General features: G+C 37.9%; 1 pseudogene; it reads left to right on the top strand.

The window, feature by feature from the left end:
* The first annotated feature begins 4,890 nt into the window (after positions 1-4,890).
* On the top strand, positions 4,891-5,742 carry LOC110295205 (transcription initiation factor TFIID subunit 8 pseudogene; annotated as a pseudogene).
* The last annotated feature ends 4,770 nt before the right edge of the window (positions 5,743-10,512 follow it).

Raw genomic sequence — 10,512 nt, 5'->3', positions numbered from 1 at the left:
AGGTCTGAAAAAGTGAGTTAAAAAAGAAGAGGAAAAACTACAAAGAAACCCTTTCTCCTTTGAAAAGGAGATGCTAAATCAGTCCTTGAGTTGGACAGGAAATAAAATTAGTGGCTACAACACAGATGCATTGATGTATTTCATACCTGCATGCTTTCTCCTGTTTGAACAACCTCTTCATGTTTGGGTGCTGAATAAAATTGAATCTTTAAATTCTTCTCTGGTTTTCTACTTTCTGTGAGATAGACTTGACAAAATTGCCAGGATGGAGTTAGAATGGGATGACGGTTCTCAACATAAACACATACATGTGCCAGAGCAACAGCTTCTCTAAAAAAACGTAGTCATGACATTAGAAACACCATAAAAGCCACACCATCAGAATCTAAGTAACACAATTGATTTTCATGTACATTTGCTACATAATAAACTATGCTTCCCTGTGCATAGGATAAAAATTAACCTTGAAAATAACCTCAAGGGTGGTAAAAAGACAGCCAGAAACTTAAGAAGTTGGAAAATATGTCAACCCCATGCAATATGTTGATAGTCCAGGGTCCTCATTCATATATGAATTGAATTGATATCTACAACAGTGAAAATTAGACATTAGCTACATACATAATAATACAAAGAAGCTTTTCTATCATTACACAGAGAAACATCCTTAGTCTGGTCTGTTTCATCATATATGAATCAGGAACTAGTCATCTATTTCTTTGTAAATTAGTTAACAGAGTCAGGACACAATATCTTTTAATTTTTTAAGTCATTATCATTGTAATATGAGAAATAGCACTAATCATGTCACATTTTTAAAATTGGAAGTGCATCATATTTTTAAAAATATACAGTCTTATATTGTGACAAAGAGTTTCATAAGCCATTCATTTATTCAAATTTACAAGGTACCATAAAATAATTTAATTTTCCCTTCAGACCTTGTACTTTATGTTGAAGGTCAAAGGTGTAAATTTATATGCTCTTCTTTCTTTTGGATTCCAACTTAGTCCTAATTGAAATTTGACATATATGCCTATTAGTTGAAATTATTCCTTTCCCATGCTTCATTAACAATGCACTTTACTATACGACAACGATAATGCCCGTAATAAACGTTTCCTATGCAGTGTGGGTTACACTGAAACATGATTGATTATCTTAAATGTAACATGCAACTCATAGCACAAAATTTCTTATGCTGAGGTAGAGAGTCTGACTAGAATTTAAATATGAACAAAAAGCAGCAAGTTCGTTTACTTCAGATGCAAATGAACAAAACTTTGAAGAACAATTAGCTTTTGTTAACTCTATCCCTCCTTTAGGGATAGAGTAAGCCTCTTTAGGAAAACATTTTATGTTTTAAAATCATTAAACATTGCAATAGGTCCCTGTGTTCATATCATTCTGCAAGTCATGGACTTCTATATTATTTTCAATTTATATTGAGCCTAAAATTCTGTCTAGTTGTATAAAGATATAACTAGTTACTCAGACTAATTGCACAAAAAGAAAACCGAAAGAAACAACCCTGAATTGGATATGTCATGATATCTTCCTCTGGTGTAAATTTATTTTTCTTGTGTCAAAGAAACACTGGTTCTCCTTCAGTAACTGGTGTTTTTCTTTTGTTGTGGCAGTTTTCAATTCACCTGGAGGTTTCAGTCTATCAGTAAAGAACCTGATTACAGAAGTTGGTTTAAAGCCAACTTGGAAAATGTATTTGCTGAGATCTTCTTAGAGAGCAACCTCCACTTCTAGATTTGAAAAGAAATAGAGAATCTATTCACTACAGTAGGTAGGATAAGAGACCTTTTGGGTGTTTGGGTGTTGTATGCATTTTTCTACATAGGAAGAATATAAGGTTTGGGGAAGGAAAATCGGGAGATGTTTGGCACTCAGGGAGGGGAGGTTATTCAAATATGGTCTAGTCATTCCTTAAATCTATTCTGACTACACAGATTTTCTTCCACATATAAAAATATTATTTTAATTCTTTGAAAGTCTTTAAAGTCCTGTGTTTGTGGTGTGTGTGTGTGTGTGTGTGTGTGTGTGTGTGTGTGTGTGTGTGCTGTTTGCTTAGCTAAAACAGTGCTTCACTAGTGGACTCTGACCTGAGAGTCTGGTAACTGGCCATCAGTTCTCCTATGATCAGAAATGAGCATCTCTGCAGCAAGCACAGGGAACATTCCTTTTCATGGACACAGATGAGTGCTTCGGCTGAATGTTTATTTAAGCTTCTGCATCAAATTTACCCTGAGGCTTTTAAAATGATGTAGTCATCCGTAATCTTAATCTTCCATTCAGTCTCATCAGAATGCCACTGGGGTGATCAGAGCTGTACAATCCTGGTAGGTGTACAGTGATGTCAAGAAATGCTGTCCTAAGACATATTTTCTCCAACTGGAAGATCTAATCAAATCACAGTGAGATATTATGAGATGGCAGATTCTGACTTAGTAAGTCTGAAGTTGGATCGGTGGTCCTGTCTTTCTGATAAACTTCTACCTTATATATAGGTTTGGACTCTCTGAGTGACTATATATATATATATCACTATATATATATAGTGACTCTCTGAGTGACTATATATATATATCACTATATTTAGTGATCATGATATCAATTAGGGACGGCCATTGGGCTATCTTATGCATGGAGGCTGTGACTAAGACCAGAGAGTCTGTTAGACATTCTGGAACATGTTCATTGTGTCTTCAAAAGTACCTAATCCTTAAGATTCATAGTCATTATACTCTAAGCCTATATTCTTCATTAGAGGTCAAACAAGAAGGAAATGCACTGGAGGAGGGTATCAACTCTGTAATTATATCTAAAACCATAGCAAATGTGTCTTTGAATATATTTTATAAAAGTAGAATGAAATCTCAACAATTGAATTACTTTTTATTAATACTATTTAAAGAATAAGAGAGACTACCTCCATGTTATAAATTGAAAGAACAAACTGGGTATTAATGAAATTAACATCTAGCAGTTGGAAAATATTGACTTGGTAGCAGGGAGTCTGTTATCCTTGCTGTTACCCTGAACATTTCAATTTCAAAAAGTTGCATGACTTTGAGTCTCCTCCATGTGAGACACTGTGCCTGACATAAGGATTTATTTCTGGCTTTCCATCAGCTTCTAATTAATAGCACCACTGTGTGCTACATGATGTGAGAATTGAAAATCTCTAAACAGTACCACAGGAGCACTGCATTCCACTTCTTCTTGGAAAAACACCTGATCAGTTACCCAGCTGTTTCCTCCAGATGTTGTCTGTAAACTCAAAGGTCATTGCTTCACAAATGCTGATATTGATTTGATTTAAAGCATCTTACTGTAGAAAAGGGCCAGTATTAAAATTAAGTTTTCACATCATCACAAGAACACAGGATCAAAACTTGAGAGCTCATCAGACATACATTAATAATTTTTGTGAACTTAAATATAAACTCTATATTCTATAGTTCTTTTTCTTATACATAAAATATGTAATGGTATATTACTTTCTGGTTTTAAGAAAAGCATTGTTTTACCTTTGGATGAACTCAAATTAAAAACTATTATGTGTTATTATTAGACAAGAATAATGAGCAACCCAGTTCAGTAAAAGATAAAAATTTGACAAATAATAATACTATTGAAAGAAAAAGGAAATATAATAATATCACCTGAATTTCTTTCTAAGGTTAATCTGGATGTAAAATGTTACGAGACTGCCTAAAGGATGGAGTTAAGTCTTTATGTTTGCACTTTTCTTCACAGTGTTTTATAAGACCAAGAAATAGCTGGATAAAATGCTGTTATGATAGGATACAGTTTGAGGCATAGGTAATAAAATTAGTTATTTATAAAGGATTTTATGACACTTAATTACAAGCATTATTTTTATACTAACATCAGGATACAAGCAACAGCTTTGCAATAACTATGCAGCATTTAAATATTTAACTAAGTATTCCTACAATGTTATAATTGTCTGATAGAGATTCAATACTTAAAATAACCTGTAATTCTAGGCTGCTATTACCCTTTACCCCTAGGATATTATGTATTTTCATTAGTTATATATGTAATCTATTTGTGAATCAAATTAAATAAAATCACATCTTCAAGAAGGACTATATTCATAACATTTAACATGAACATCTATTATGTTCTACTGTGACCTTGGTTGTACAGGACTCTCCAACTACAGTTTGTCCACACAAAATTAGTACCATACATACATATGGCATGTATGCATATGTGTGCTCTGTATGACCACAGCATATTTTGAACTATGAATAAGTGTCACTGGTCCTCAAAAATAATCACAGTGTACTCAATCATTAGGAGCTCCTACTTGAAAATGTTAAAAAGTTGAAATATAAAGTAAAATTTTAGATATACAGATTTTATAATATAATGAATGTGACAGAAGAAAAATCAAAAGGAACATATGTGGAAAACAAATAGAATAGAAAATTCACATTTCAGTAATGGAATGGTTTGCAAAAGAAGAATGTAAAGCACCAAAGCTAGCAGAGGGCAAAGTGTTTTACTTCCCTGAGGAAAAAGTACTTGATGGACTGAGACAAATTTTGCTATATTAAGACAAGAATTAGAATCCTATTTATCCTCTAATCAATGAATATTGACCGGACACCAATTACTGATATGAGGTTTTTAATGGGGGCTATGGCAGAGAGCTGTGCCCAGAATTTGTGATGATGTGAGACTGTGAGAATTATTACACAGATTCAGCATGAAGGAAAGGTCTGAGAACTACGTGAGTTTAATATTGAATCCTGACTGATTCTAACAATAAAAAGTACAGAACCACAGAACAAAACAACAGAGGAATGAAAAGAATATCAGAGACTCACACTCCTTGAGAGCAAGATGACTGACATGGAGGCAGGGCCTGGTGGCTACAGAATGAGACCAGGAAATAAACAGTTCACTAACCCTGCTGATAAGTACCATCGGGCCAAGAGGAAGACCCTGCAAGTAGTTGTGGGCTCCTTGCTGAAAGAAGCGGGGGTTTAAGAGAAATGCTGTATAGCTACATCTCAGAAATCCAGAGAGGTGCCAAGTCATACTGTGAGCACACAGCCAGAACCAAACCCACACTGTTGGACATCGTGGTCACATTGATTGAAATGAGCTTCAGTGTTGACACTCTACCTGCTTATGCAAAACGGGCTCAGAGGATGGCTGTCAATGAACCTCCAGTAACCAATCAGCCAGTGACACCCAAGGCTCTGACTGCAGGGCAGAACTGACCCCATCTGCCACCCATTCCCAGCCATTTTCCTGAGTTTTGGGATCCCCACACCTACAACAAAACTCCAACATACTGTGAGCTAGTCTCTGAGTACCAGGTCATTCGGGAGAAGGCCTTCTCTCAGAGGTGAGATAAAGTGGAGTGAGCACTCACATGCTACATGGCCAAGACAGGCGAGACCCAGAGTCTTTTCAAGGATGATGTCAGCATTTTCCCCTGGATTGCTGACAAACCTTCACCATCCCCTACCTCACGGCCTTGCTTCTCTCCAAGCTGGAGAAACAGCTGATGGAAGAGACCAACAAACAGAACGAGCAGACAGATACAGAGAACATTGCTCTTCATATCAGCACCAACTATTCCAGAGCTGAGAGGGAGAACGCTTCTGTACTGCAGCAGAACTCCTCCTTGCCGCCGGAATGGGGAGGAAAGCATCATCCATCGATACCCCCTATCTTCGCTCATAAAGAAGCCCAAGAAGGAAGCTGCCCTGTAAAGGAGAGAACACTGCTTTTCTGGGGGAGTGAAATCACAGAGGGAAGAGGAGGGTGGTGTCTTTCTGGCCATGTCCAGGCTATGTCATTTTAGTAGCAATTTTGAAGACAACCTGTTGTGCTTTACTGTTGTGGGTGGAGGAAATCACGGTGCAGTAAAGAACTGTTCCGTCCCTTTGGACATACTGTTGCAACCGGGGACAGCTGAATCGTGGGACTTGATTACTTTGGAACCAGAATGGCCAAGGAAGAGGCAGAAAGAAGACCTAAAGCTCTGTGCCCTCCCAAGAAGAAGGCCAAGTGTAGCACACAGACCTCTTAGATCCCTCTCACTGACCTTACAAACCCAGAAAAGTCTCACTTCTCACCTGGGCCCCAAGATCCCTGCTGTGTAGTTGGGAAGTGACTATGTTTCTCATCATGTTGGAAACAGGCCCACAGCTCACCTTTGATCTGGGGCTTCCAGAAACTAGGACCACAGGTATCAATATCAATGACAATGGTCATGGGGTAGCCTTGATCTCCAACCAGCATTTGATTAAAGTTGACCACAATGGAGTTGAAACACCTTTTGGGAAAGCTGGTCTGACCAGAGGCTGGAATGGAGTTAGTTATCCTCTGACTTAAAAAGGAGTCAAGTATTTAAAGCACCAAGAAGATGGCTCAGCAGGTAGGAGAGGACAGAGCTTAACTGAGAAATTCAGCTGTGATAGGAAGCTTGTGATAGACTTGGCAACTCTGAGCCAGTCAGTTGAAATCCAGTCAAGGTCAGACAGGAGGATTCAGACCTTGCTCTTCCTGATACATCTAGTGAGCACATCTGTAATTCCTGCAACATTATCACTGTCTGAGCCTACGCTTATTAAGAATATTGTGCGATGTGGGAGTGGGAGGGGCTCTATCCTGTGACCTCAGAACTGCACTGTGGTGCAGTCTTTCTCTAGGAAAAGAGATGCTCGGACACGGACCCAAGTGATTTTGTGTTAAAGCATATAATTCTCAATGTGTGTGTGTGTGTATTTATATATTTCTATTTATTTAATGATTGGGCAAGTCTTATTGGAAGGAGAAATAAAGTGATCTATGAAAGGCCTGTAATAAAAATTCATAATGAAAACTTTACTTTGTAAATGAATAAAAAAAACGAAAAGAATATCAGAAGGAAAAATCAATTAGAAGTGAATATGTCAAGAAACCAATAGGATGTCAACGAGATTCTGATTGCAACTCTTACCTATTAAAATCAAACACTAAGTTGGCCAAATGCTACATATGACTTCAAATTGAGGAACAGCATAATATACATGCATGTCATGTTAAGTGAACACTTAGTAGATGTAGCTGACCAAGAATAGAAAATGTTTCTTGAGTTAGATGGAAGGCAAGCATGTCAACGTCAAAAGAAGCAAAGAAAAAGCTCAACATTTGTCACTGCTTGGAAGAGTTCATGTTTGTTCTGCAGAATGCTTAAAATAGCCCTATGGAATAGCAGTGTGGAAATCAAGGAAGCCCAACCCAATAAGTACAAGAAAAACCTATTTATCAGTGCTTGTTACAGCAAGGATGTCAGCTGCCATCACACATAGACAGAAACCTAATGGCAGGAATAATATATATACTTTATACTGGAAATGAGAAGGCCTCAGACATGCCTGGATCATAGATGCTAGCACAGAGAAGCTGTGAGCATACCAAGTATGAGTAAGGCATTTTTCTCAACTGAAAACATCTTTGATCTTAGTAGATAGTCAGTGGTTGGAAGTGGGCATAAAAATTAGGCAAGATGTCAATTGTTAATTGAACCATAACCATTTGGGACAACTTGTTCCTGAGATCATTGTTTGACTTCCTGGACAGTTTGCATTGATAGCTGTGTGATTTCCTGCAGGTCTAAGAAGGCCGGGTAACATTGGATTCTGAGTATTGTAGAGAGATTGATTTCCAGTACAAGTTGCTGAAAGTTGTGATTTCTATTTTTAATAATGCTCTAATCATGTGTTGCAGGAAATATTAAAAAAAAAAAGAGCCTGAACTTTCTGCTCTAGTGTGGCAGGCCACAACACTATGCCCACTCTGTACCACATTCCAGGAACCAAACTGAACTGCAACCTCTCAGTTAGATATCACAATGCCCAGTAACCCAGTAAATTCAAATTCAACTCTTTTTTTATTAGATATTTTCTTTATTTACATTTCAAATGTTTTCCCCTTTCCTGGTTTCCCCTCCGAAAACCCCCTATTCCATTACCTCCTTCCCCCTGCTCACCAACACACACACTCACTCCCATTTCCCTGTCCTGGCATTCCCCTATACTGGGGCATTGAGCCTTCACAGGATCAAGGGCCTCTCCTCCCACTGATGTCCAGCAAAGCCATTCTCTGCTACATATGCAGCTTGAGCCATGGGTCCTTCCATGTGTACTCTTTGGTTGGTGGTTTGGTCCCTGGGACCTCTGGGTGTACTGGTTGGTTGATATTGCTGTTCCTCCTATGGGGCTGCAAACCTCTTCAGCTCCTTGGATCCTTTTCCTAACTCCTCCATTGATCACCCGGTGTTCAGTCCCTTGGTTGACTTTGAGCATCCACCTCTGTATTTGTCAGGCACTGGCAAAGCCTCTCAGAAGACAGCTATATCTAGCTCCCTTCAGCAAGTACTTCTTGGCATCCACAATAATGTCTGGGTTTGGTAACTGTATATGGGATGGATCCCCAGGTGGGGCAGTCTCTGGATGGGCTTTCCTTCAGTCTCTGCTCCATACTTTGTCTCTGTATCTCCTCCCATTGGTATTTTGTTCCCCCTTCTAAGAAGGACGGAAGTATCCACACTATGGTCTTTCTTCTTATTGAGCTTCATGTGGTCTGTGAATTTTATCTTGGGTTTTCCGAGCTTTCGGGCTAATATCCACTTATCAGTGAGTACATACGATTTGTGTGCTTTTGTGATTGGGTTACCTCACTCAGGATGTTATTTTTTAGTTTCACCCAGTTGTCTAAGAGTTTCATGAATTCAGTTAACCAATCAGATTTGTGTAGCAATAAAAATCACAATTTACAAGATGGCAATACAATAATTTCAGAGCCAATTAATAATGGTAAAAGCTTTACCCCAATTATTCTAAACTTATGATATCATAACTACCTATGGCTGGTTAAAGCCAAGTTGGTTCACTTCTACCTCCATTCTCCTCTTCTCTCTTCTGCAGCGGTGTCTCCAACTCTTAGCTGTTTCTCCCTTATCCCTCCCCAATCACAGGCCTCCTCTGCACCAATGTAATTGAATAGGAAAAATCCTGTGACAGTCATGTTCCATTTTCAAAGTGTTTCTTACTGGAATTGTTTTCAACATGATATATAATACAAATATATACCTATACTACCATTACTCACCATGTACCACAGTGTAGGAAATCTTTACATCAGTGTGCATAAGCTTTTCTTAAAAACAGTTCTCAGTTACACTGCTAATAATTTTCCCTCATATTTTCTCCTGAACAGAATCAACCACAAGTAATCAGTGCCTGCCCAGGTATCAATGAAATGATGAGACAATTAGTGAGGACCACCTAATTTTATATGAGAAAATCATTTTTCATTAGGTACTTCAAAAGACACTTCTCTTATGAAATAGTTTTGTAACTCATATGTGTGCAGCAATGTCTAAAGGAGACCTGACTGTTGCTTGGCAGAGGAGATAAGCTTCCTGATATGAAACTCCATCAGAAATATCTGTGATATTAAAGCTTGTATAATCCAATATTCCTGTACTCTTCGAACCTTTTGCAATACTATACGTGTAAATGAGTATTTCTGTGCAGTGTCTCAATAGAAAATATAAGAACATCCTCTAGTTCCTTCCCAGAATATAAAATGCATAAAACAGAAATGCATTTCTCCCTTTGTCCAAGAAACTACTAATTCTCCTTTGCTTTCTATAATAGGATTCAGACATCAACAGTTTGACAAAATGCAGCTGCCTGCTCCCCCAGTAAGTGCCTTTCTGAACACATTTGGCTGTGTGTCCTTAGAACATCCTTAATCCCAGCAGGAGTACTTGCAAATTAACTCCCAGAACAGTTGCCCTCCATCTCTCCTCTCTTGACTGTAAACATCGTATTCTCCACCCTCTGTCTCTTCAGCTCTTCACAGAAATGGAAGGTATAAGCATCATCCCCTGAGCTTTAAACTCTGTTTTTCCCTTGGTACTGAGCATACCAATATATCTACCAGATAGTATGCCCTACACTCAGACCTGGGAGGGGACTATAATGAATTGTGTCAGCATTTAAAGTTAACATCTTCAAGCAAACTGAAAGGAATCTTGAGATATCAGATGCCTGGGTGACAGAAAGGTGGACTATATAAACTTGACTGTTCAATAAATTGACTAAAGGTTTGACTCCATGCATTGCAGGGATGTACCTGAATAAGAAACGAATTTGCCTTAAATGTCCAAGAACTTTTGTCATTTTAGGCTTATAGTTTTGGAATTCAGGAGGAAAGTTCTCCAAATTTTGGAATATTTTTCCTTAACTGTTTGCAAATTTTCATATTAAGATTCAATAGAAGGTAGCCTTTCAGAAAAGAACAATATGAATATTCTGAATATGGTAAATAACTCAGAATTCTTTTATCTGGCTGTAGCTATATTGCAAATATTAAAGTTGCAAAATGGGAAAGGGGCCAAGAGTGAGCTCTTAGTGCCCTCAATCCCTTTAAGTATTTCTTGATACTTGGAATTATTAA

Source organism: Mus caroli, unplaced genomic scaffold, assembly GCF_978045245.1.
Source record: "Mus caroli unplaced genomic scaffold, Mus_caroli_1 scaffold_1, whole genome shotgun sequence".
NCBI classification, from domain to species: Eukaryota; Metazoa; Chordata; class Mammalia; order Rodentia; family Muridae; genus Mus; species Mus caroli.
This window is presented reverse-complemented; position numbering and strand designations above follow the sequence as displayed.